Here is a 10,386-nt window from a genome sequence, read left to right as displayed (position 1 = left end):
TCTGATTACCCCGCTGGTTCCTGATCCTGGCTTCGTCTGACTACCCTGCTGGTTCCTGATCCTGGCTTCGTCTGACTACCCTGCTGGTTCCTGATTCCGGATTCGTCTGACTACACTCCTGGCTCCTGACCTCTGGCTTCGCAAAGACTCTGCTTCGGTTTTGCCATCCGTTTGGACTTTTGCTTTACAGCTTGATTTTCAATAAAGCCTTCTTATTTTCACTTATCTGTTGTTGTACGTCTGGTTCATGGTTCCGTGACAAATACTCCCGAACATATGCAAGTTGATGCTATTAAATTAAAGATCCATTTTGACTCGGGAGAAATAGCGAAGATGTTCAGAGAACTTACGTCTATATTGTGGGAGATGGGGTATTACGCAGTTAATGGTTCCAACAAAATTAAATGAACAAATATCGAGACTGATGTTATAGTGATTGAAAATATAAACTCCATTACCCAGTCTGTCTCCCCATTGACTCATAAAATAGAGTTATTTCTCTACTATCTCATTTTGTCATACCCTTTAACCTTATTACTGAGGGCTGTGAAATTCCTTGCTCTGCTTTGCTGGACTCTGGGGCCAAGGGGAAATTTAAGGACATAGTAATTGTCAAAGCATCAAATGAGAAATGAACCAGCCCCTATTGATAAGAAGATGGTTGATCGTTCACCTTTATCTGTAGGACCTGTTACCCATAAAATGGTTTCCCTTGAACTAAAATTTGAGGCTGATCGTTGTGAGACTATCAGCTTTCAACATTTTACTTCCCACCATTGCAAGGAACATTGTGAGAACCTTGTCAAAAAAGTTTTCCACCGTTCAGTGGATGTGATAACTATCCAGCCATATGATATCCTGCCTCCACAATGCCACAAGTTTAGAGATGTCTGTGATAAAAAGAATGCCAAACAGTTACCTCCACATGGCCCGTACGATTGTCCCATTGAACTGCTCCCAGGGGCAGAAATAGCTTTTGATTGCCTTTTTAATCCTTTAGAACCTGAATTGAAGGTGCTCAGGGAGTGGCATAATACGAATTTAAAGAAGGGCTTTATCAGACATTCAACCTTACTTGCTGGGGCAGCTTTGTTCTTTGTCAAAAATAAGGGCTCTACCTTGCATCTATGCATTGAATACATAGATTTGAACAAAATTACTATCAAAAACCACTATCCATCCCTGAAATGCTGGAAAAACTCCATTCTGCCAGTCTTTACCAAATTAGATTTACAGGGAGCATATAACCTTGTCCACATTTGTCCTGGAGACAAATTAAAAACTGCCTTTAGAATCAGATATGAGCATTTCGAGTCTTTGCTTATGCCTTTTGGCCTTTACAACTTTTCAACACTTCATTAATGATGTTTTTCAAGATCTCTTGGACCAGTTTGTGGTTGCATATGTAGCACCCTCTAGTTTATTGTGCTAGAAGTTTGTTAGTGTAGGTAAATTGGCCTGGCTAAGAGCATGGCTGGGCCAGAATAAGTGACTCAGGGAGGCTTGGTGACTCATCAGGCAGCACCTCTGGTTTCTCCCCCTGCTTGCTGAAACCTTGGAGAAGTTTCCAGAAGAATGAGAGGGAGGTTAGGAGTACCTGCCTGGAGTGTTGAGGAGAGCCCCAGCCAATCCCCAGCAAGTTGGCTGGTAGGGGGTAGGCCCCTCTTTTATACTCAGGGTAAGCCCAGCAGTGGTGTCAGATATTGCAGATGGAGTGCTGAGGAGGCTATCAGCCCCCTGGGTGCCCCCTAGTCTGGGGGTGTGACCTCGGGCCTGGGGCTCAGATACTGGAGGGATCCTCTACAACACACGGAGGAGTCCTGTCCTGGATGCACGGGAGCAGGTGTGAGGACAGCAGGAGAGAGTCAGCACATCCAGGAGTTCTCCAGGTAGAAGTAAACCAAGAGGACTGGTGAGTGTTTAGTCTGGCAGGACTGTTGGAATTACTCAGGAGGGCTAGTGAAAGGGGCAGCTGCAGCCAGGTGAATTGTCAGTGCCTAAAAAGGTGTTGCTGGGGTCAGTAGCCACAGGGATGGAAGCTGGACACTGAGTTTTGTTACACAACTAAGGGGCCTGCGGTCCTTGCCTGTAAGACCCCGTTCACACTGGGGCGACCCGACTTTCAGTGGCGACCTGTGAAGTCGCGGTGCGCAGCTCGCACCGCGACCTCGGAGCGGCCGGCACAGACTTCATATCATTGAAGTCAATGCAGGTCGCTCCAGGTCGCCCCAAAGAAGCTCCGGACCCTTTTTCTAAGTCGGAGCGACTTGTGTCGCTCCTATTAGAACGGGTCCACAGCTACTCTATGGCAGGTGACCTACAGCGACCTGTCAGGCGACCAGGTCGCCTGACAGGTCGCCCCAGTGTGAACGGGGTCTAAAGGGCCTTTGCTTTATCTTACTGTTGCTTTTTGGCAGATCAACAGTGTGCCAGCTGGATCTGTGATTTTATTCTGCAAGCAAGTGAGGTGCTGGAGGAAGCGAGTGTGTGTATATAGACTGTGTATATAGTTGAAGTATCCCTGAAGAGTTATTTGAATTCAAGTGGGCATCCCATAATAATCCCATTCCCATCCAAGTTCAATACCCCTAATAAACAACGAAAAACAAAGTTGCTGAACTGCTTTTCTGACTCAAGTGTGCCTGTGGAAATTTGATATACCTGGCTGTGCAGAGTGGGGGATCCCTATTCACCAGCAGCTCCTATAGGGGAAGCGCTACACATATCTTAATTATATTCTCATGTTTAACCACTTTAGCCCTGGAAGATTTTGCTGCTCAATGACCAGGCCACTTTTTTCAACTTGGCACTGCGCGACTTTAACTGACAATTGCGCGGTCATGCAATGCTGTACCCAAACAAAATTTATGTCCCACAAACAAAACCTTTTTTCCCCACAAACAGAGCTTTCTTTTGGTGGTATTTGATCACCTCTGCGCTTTTTATTTTTTGCGATATTAATAAAAAAAGAGCAAAAATTTTGCGAAAAATTTACATTTCTACTTTGACTGTTAAAAAATATCCAATATATTAAATTTTTGTCATATATTTAGGCCAAAATGTATTTAGCTACATGTATTTGACAAAAAATTTCTCAATGAGCGTATTTTTATCCACTTTAAGACCGGAAGATTTTACCCCCTTCCTGACCAGGCCATATTTTGCAATTCAGCACTGTGTTACTTTAACGGACAATGCGAAGCTGTACCAAAATGATATCTTTCCCCCCCCCACAAATAGAGCTTTCTTTTGGTGGTATTTGGTCACCTTTGCGATTTTTAATTTTTGAAAAAAAGACCGACCATTTTGAATAAAAAACAATATTTTTCACATTCTGCTATATAACATTCCCAAAAAAAATAAAATGTATAAATCAAAATTTTTTAACATTTTAGGCCAATTTGTTTTCTGCTACGTATTTTTGGTAAAAAAATCACAATAAGCATATTTTGATTGGTTTGCGCAAAAGTTATCGCATTTACTAACTTTTGTTTGTTTTTTTTGTAATGGCGGCGATCTGCGATTTTTTTTTGCGACATTGCGGCGGACAGATCGGACCCCTAACTGACATTTTTTACACTTTTTGGGGGATCAGTGACATTACTACAGTAATTAGTGCTAAAAATATGCAGTGTTACTATTATAATGACACTGGCAGGGAAGGGGTTACACTGTTGGTGATCAAGGGGTTAAATGTATGCCTCATGCTTACTGACGTGTGTGGGAGGAGGGGGTTCTGTGACAGAGACAGAGATCGCAGGTTCAGCTATGCTGAATCCTGTGATCTCTCCCTGTCTGTCACAGAGAAGATTCGCCTGCTTTGTTTACACAAGCAGGCGGATCTTCTCACACTTTCCCCAACGATCGAGGAAGAGGGGCGGTGATCACCGCCTCTTCTCCTCCAGCCCGACTCCTGCTGTATCTAAACACAGCTGGAGCGAGCCTCCGGCGGCGAGCGCGAGTTGCCAAGACAGCTAGGAGTCCAGCGACGTAGGTCTACGTCGCTGCACCCAGGGCTGCGATCATGGGAGGATATCATATGGCGGCAAATGGTTAATGTCATATGACAGCAAGTGGTTAACGTCTGCAGCTAAAAAGAGTTATGTCATTAGGAGGAAAGAGTTGCTGGCAATCAAGAAAGCCATTTCGGAATGGATGTATCTGCTGGAAGGGGAAAATCATCCTGTAACTGTTCTCAATGATCATAAAAACACTGGAATTAATTCATTCTGCCAGGAGATTGTCTTCTATACAAGCATGTCGGTCTATATTCTTCTCCAGATTAAATTGCTTTATCTTGTATTGACCTGGGTCAAGGAATAGTTAGAAAGATGCCTTATCAAGGATATTATCAGGGTCTGTCCAGTGGTGTATTTAGGTTTTGTGCTGCCCTAGGCCTGACTAAACTTGTGCACCCGCTAATTTAAATATGACCCACCCCTTCCTGTAAAATCCACACCCCTTCCTGTTTCTGACCCATTCTGTCATCTGTAAACCATAGACCACAACCACAGTGTATCAGTGCCCATCAGCGTAGCCTCATCAGTTCCCATAAGTTCAGCTTCATCAGTGCCGCCTCATTACTGTCCATCAGTGCAGCCTCATCAGTGCAGCATATCAGTGAAGCCTCATCAGTGGCCATCAGTACAGCCCCATTAGTGGCCACCAGTGCAGCCTATCAGTGCCCATTAGTGCAGCCTAAGATATTTGGACTTGTGTTTGCTGCCACTGATTGTAATCATAGGAATATATCAATTATTTGTATAATGAATAGGAAGTCCAGAGTCAATATACAAATAAGTGAAATAATCAGTGGCAGCAAACACAAGTCCAAATATTTTATAAGACTGAAGTAATCTTACTAATCCAGTGACATACTGCGATAGGACATATGAGGTGAGCGGGTCCAAAATATTATTGCCATCATATACAATTAAAAGTCTTAATTGTATATGATGCAATTCAATATCCTTGCTCAAGGACAAGGATGTTTAAAGAAATGAAATGATATTATTGACATGATGCCTGCCACAACTGGGGGCAGAGGAGGGTAGGCGGAGCATTAGGCTGCAGTGCCACACTTGGCACTACACTAAAAGTGTAGCGCAAGCCGGCAGGGACCCTTTTCGTGCAGGAACAGGGAGGAGGCTGTTTTTTTTTTCTTTTTTTGTGGGGTGCAGCTTTTTTGCTGCCCCCCTGCAAAGTGCCCCCCTAGGCCTGGGCCTTGTTAGATACAGCACTGGGTCTGTCTAGGAAAGCAACTCTGAATGTACAATCCTGCCTCAAAAGAACTTCTTGCCTCAAAAGTTCCAAGACATTCTTGAGTCACCTCAAACAGGGGAATGAGAATAATCAACTTCTCAATCATCCTCCTAAGCACATTAACTTGCAGTACAAGAATGGCTTTTGGACTGAAGCTCATTGTCTCTATGTATCTGTATAAGCTTGGGTAGCAGCCTTCAGACTGGTTTATGACTCTAAACTTGCTGGGCGTTTTGGAGTTTCTAAGACAAAAGACCATTTATCATGTTCCTTTTAGTGGCCTGGTTACAAAAAAGATATCAAGAGCTATATGAAATAAGACACCTTGATCGTCTCATTTGGGGTTACTCCAACCCCTCCCTGTTCCATCAAGACCATGAAGATCAATTTCTATGGACTTTGCGGTTGATCTTCCTCCCTCAAAAGAGATGACCACTATCTTGGGAGTCATAGACTGTTTCTCTAAGATGGCTCATTTTATACCTGTCAAAGCGGTAGTAAACCACACTTTTTTTAACCCTGTAAGACAATGGCATAATGTGCTAGTATACATCGCATACTAGCACATTCTGAAATACATACCTTAAAATGAAGCCCTCCAGCGGCATGCTGTCTCCGCTGCAGGCACCTCAATCTTCACCCAGTCTTCAATCCAGGTTCACGTCCTCTGGCCGTCTGATTGGCTGCACCGCAATGACGTCAGCCCCGCCCATGTGTGCGGGAGTCACAGAGCATGGCACAGAGTACTGAAGGAATGGCAGTCCTTTCAGAGCACACGCGCCGGTGATGTCACTGGCTGCATGCAGTTTTAAAAACTCCTAAACAGTGCAGGTTTAGGCTTACCTGTAGGTACAAGAGACAAAAAGGGTTTACTTCCACTTTAAGGGCGTACCCACTGCTGCACAAACTGCGGAGTTGGTGGTTTGAGTTTTTAACTAGTACGGTTTCAAAGCAATTTTTTTTATTTTTTCGTATACATATAAAAATTACTTAAACCCTAGAACATTATATATTTTCTGAAAGAAGTGGTCCTTTTAAATAAAAGTATGATAGTTGCAATTTTTTATGTCACATGATATTTGCACAACTGTTTATTAAACGCAAATATTTTGAAAAAAATATAAAGTTAATTTTAGTGCAAAACACACAATATAATACCCATTTTTAGTGAAAATAGAAAAGATAAGGTTGCATCGAGTAAATAGATACCAAACATTCAATGTCCTAAAATTGCGTGCGCCTGCGATATCGCCAAAAAATATGGTGTCCAAAAGTCTCCATAAGCGATGCTTTAAAGAGCTAACTAGAAGGTATTGTGCCAGAATGATTGTTCTCACTCTGACGTTCGCAGCGATATTTCACACATGTGGTGTGACCGTGGTTTTCATATGTGTGCATATGGTGTGGGCTTGTGTTTGCGCAGGTGTGTGGGGCAACGGGGGTTGCAGCAATTTTTATTTTATTTTAATATACGTTATTATAATTTTATTTCTACAAACTTTTTCTTTTATTCTTACTTGATTGCTATCAAAAGGGGTTAATAAACCACTAAAAAGTCTTCCCTGCCCTTCACACGCTCTAACCAAGAACAGATCGGCTTGTTTAGATGTGTTCCCTGGCTGTACTGGCCAGGAAATGGTGCATCTGAAATAGGAAGTGGCATCCCTTCCAGTTTCATCGTTTGCATGTGAGATCGAGGCATGGATTTGCCTTGGTTTCCCATTGCTCTCTCTCCCCTAGCCAGCAGTTGAAGGACAGGCTGCCGGCGGGAGGCACCACGCTGCCAACTCTGTAAAAGGAGTTGTAAAGGCAGAAGGTTTTTTTTTTTTTTCATCTTAACGCATTCTATGTATTAAGATAAAAAGCCTTCTGTGTGTAGCAGCCTCCCCAGCACCCTCGAATACTTACCTGAGGTCCATCTCTCTCCAGCAATGTCCACAAGTCCCTCGGCCGTTCGGGACTCTCCCTCCTAATTGGCTGAGACACAGCTGCAGCGCCATTGGCTCCTGCAGCTGTCAATCAAAATCAGTCAGCCAAATAGGAGAGAGAGGGGGCGGGACCGAATGGCAGCTCCATGTCCAAATGGACACATGTAGCTGCAGCTGGACTCAGGTGCCCCCATAGCAAACTGCTTGCTGTGGGGGCACTTGACAGGAGGGAGGGGCCAGGAGAGCCAAAGAGGGACCTGAGAAGAGGAGGATCCAGGCTGCTCTGTGCAAAACCACTACACAGAGCAGGTAAGTATAACATGTTTGTTATTTAAAAAAACAAAAAAAAAAAAAAAAAAATGAGACTCTACTATCACTTGAAAGAGATTGGCAGTTATGGAGCTTTCAAAACGAGAGTCGGCTAAACAAAACCCGCACAAGCTGATGGCTGCTACTGTGATTAAAGGTTCATTCTTTGGATGTGCATAGTACGTTCAAAAGCTGAACTGGTTAAACTACATGAGATTCCTGACAATGTGGTGTCTGACAGAGGAGTACATTTTACTTTGAAATTCGAAAAAAGTGTTGCTCAGCTATAGGTATAACAATTAATCTGTCCTTTAAATTTCAGAGGACCAATAAAACTCTGAAGCAGTACCTTTTATGTTTTGTCAGTTCTCTACAGAATGACTGGGCGGCTATTTTCCTACAACAGAATTTCTTATAACAATTCTAAACATAACTCCACTTCTCAAAATCCTTTTATCTTAGGCTCGGTTCACACTGCCAGGACTTGGGATCTGACTTGTGAGAGCCCAAGTCGCGTGACATGTAAAATCCCATTTCAACAAAAGGCCTCAGGCTTTTGGATAAAGATAAGTATGTGTTAAGATCTGTGGGTGTAGTAAATAGGTTAAGGTGTAGTAGGAGAAGTTACGCATATTTAGTTACCATTGTACGCTATGGGTATCAACTACTGATGACGCCTTGCGGGAGGGCGAAACGCTTCTAGTGTGATACCAAGCGTACAATGCCATTTCCTGCCGGTGGAACACACACCGGAAGTACACCGGAACCACCTAGGAGGACACACAAGAGGAAAAGCTTTTACTTATATGTACGTGGATATTAATCTCTTTAATAAATTGTTCATACGTACTTTCACTATGGAGTATCCTCTCTTTATTTGGGACACGGAGAAAATTTAACAAGCTCATATCAGAATGTTACACTTACCATATCCCTACAAGCCCAGACGAGACCAGGAGCATTAAACAACCACACAGGCTCTTTATAAAGTCTTTCCGGTGAGTGGGGACACCATAGGGGAGCACATCCCAGCACGTTTGGAGCAACTTAAAAATTACATTTATTGAGCACTCAGAGCACTTTTATGGACTTTATTGATATATGCTAATTATATTTATGATATATGTATATTGTTTACAAATAGCATTGCACTGTGTCACTTAATTTGCACGGTATATGCACTCCAGCACTTTATTGCAGTTTAAAGAATTTAGCATATTTGGATATATTTATTTTTTGCAGTGCTGACACTTTTTGCTTTATTATGTAAAATCCCACGTTAGTCAATGAAAGCTGTCTTAATTAACACTACTGAAGTCGCACCGACTTCAGAAAAGGTTCCTGTACTACTTCAAGGAGACTTCTATCCGACTTTTATTCTCTTCAATTCTATACTTTTATCAAAGTAATACTCAAGTCGCCTGGCAAAGTCGAACTGCAAGTCGCACGACTTTCAGGTCGCGGCAGTGTGAACCGAGCCCTAAAGTGGTTGTAAAGTCTCGTTTTTTTTCTATAAAAATAACAAACATGTTATACTTACCTGCTCTGTGCAGTGGTTTTGCACACAGCAGCCCGGATCCTCCTCTTCTTGGGTCCCTGGCTGGAGCTCCTGGCCCCTCCCTCCTGTTGAGTGCCCCCACAGCAAGCAGCTTGCTATGGGGGCACCCGAGCCGAGCTGCAGCTCTGTATATCCATTCAGATACGTGTATCCATTCGGCCCTGCCCCCTCTCTCTCCTCATTGGCTAAATGACTTGATTAACAGCGGGAGCCGATGACGGCACTGCTGTGTCTCAGCCAATCAAGAGGGAGAGTCACCAATTGGCGAGGCCCTCATGGACATCACTGGATCGAGAGGGGGCTCAGGTAAGTATTAGGAGGGCTGGGGGGGCTGCTGCACACAGAAGGCTTTTTATCTTAATGAATAGAATGCATTAAAATAAAAAAAAACCTTCTGCCTTTACAACTACTTTAAACACTGGGTATCATCTAATTTTTATTCCTGATCTCCCTTTCTCAACTCTAATTTCTGTTGTTACCAACAGATTAATTACATTACAGGAGGTTCAGGAGAAACTGATTGAGACCTAAAAGGACGCTCAAGAATGTCACAGGGCCTCTGCTTTCAGAAAATATAAAATGTTTGGGGGTTTTAACTAATCTTCGGACCTAAAATGATTTTAAAATGATAAATATGTGTGCACAAAATGTAAAAACAGCATAAAGACTAGGCACATTAACCGCTTGCCGACCGCCGCACGACTATATACTGCGGCGGTCAGCCCCTTACAGGCAGAGTGACGTATCGGTACGTCACTAGCCTGGGAGGGTCTGGGGAGCGAGCGCGTCACGGACCCCCCCGCGCGTGTGACCGGCGGACCCGATGTCCGCCGGCCACTCTGCGATCGGCGGGGGAGAGGGAGAAAGTCAGGCAGCTTGTGTAAACAACTGTAGAAATGTCACTGGTAACCCCAAAAGTGTCAAAAATGTCAGTCAAGGGTCCGATCTGTTCGCCCCAATGTCGCAGTACCGCGACATTACGCGTTAAAAAAACAAAACAACAAAAATTACAAAAATCTTTCCCTTTGTTAGTAAACGCGATAACTTTTGCGCAAACCAATCAAAATACGCTTTTTGCGATTTTTTTTTACCAAACATAGGTAGCATAAAACAAATTGGCCGAAAATGTTAAAAAATTTTGATTTTTACATTTTTTTTGGGGGGAATTTCATATAAAAAAATGTGAAAAATATTGCTATTTTTGCAAAATTGACGCTCTTTTTTTGTTTATAGCGCGTGATCAAAAAATCGCACAGGTGATCAAATACCACCAAAAGAAAGCTCTGTTTGTGGGAAAAAAAGGACGCCAAATTCGTTTAGGTACAGCGT

The sequence above is a fragment of the Pelophylax lessonae genome (assembly GCF_965119305.1).
Source record: "Pelophylax lessonae genome assembly, chromosome: 1".
Lineage (NCBI taxonomy): Eukaryota > Metazoa > Chordata > Amphibia > Anura > Ranidae > Pelophylax > Pelophylax lessonae.
Note: the sequence above shows the minus strand (reverse complement) of the source record.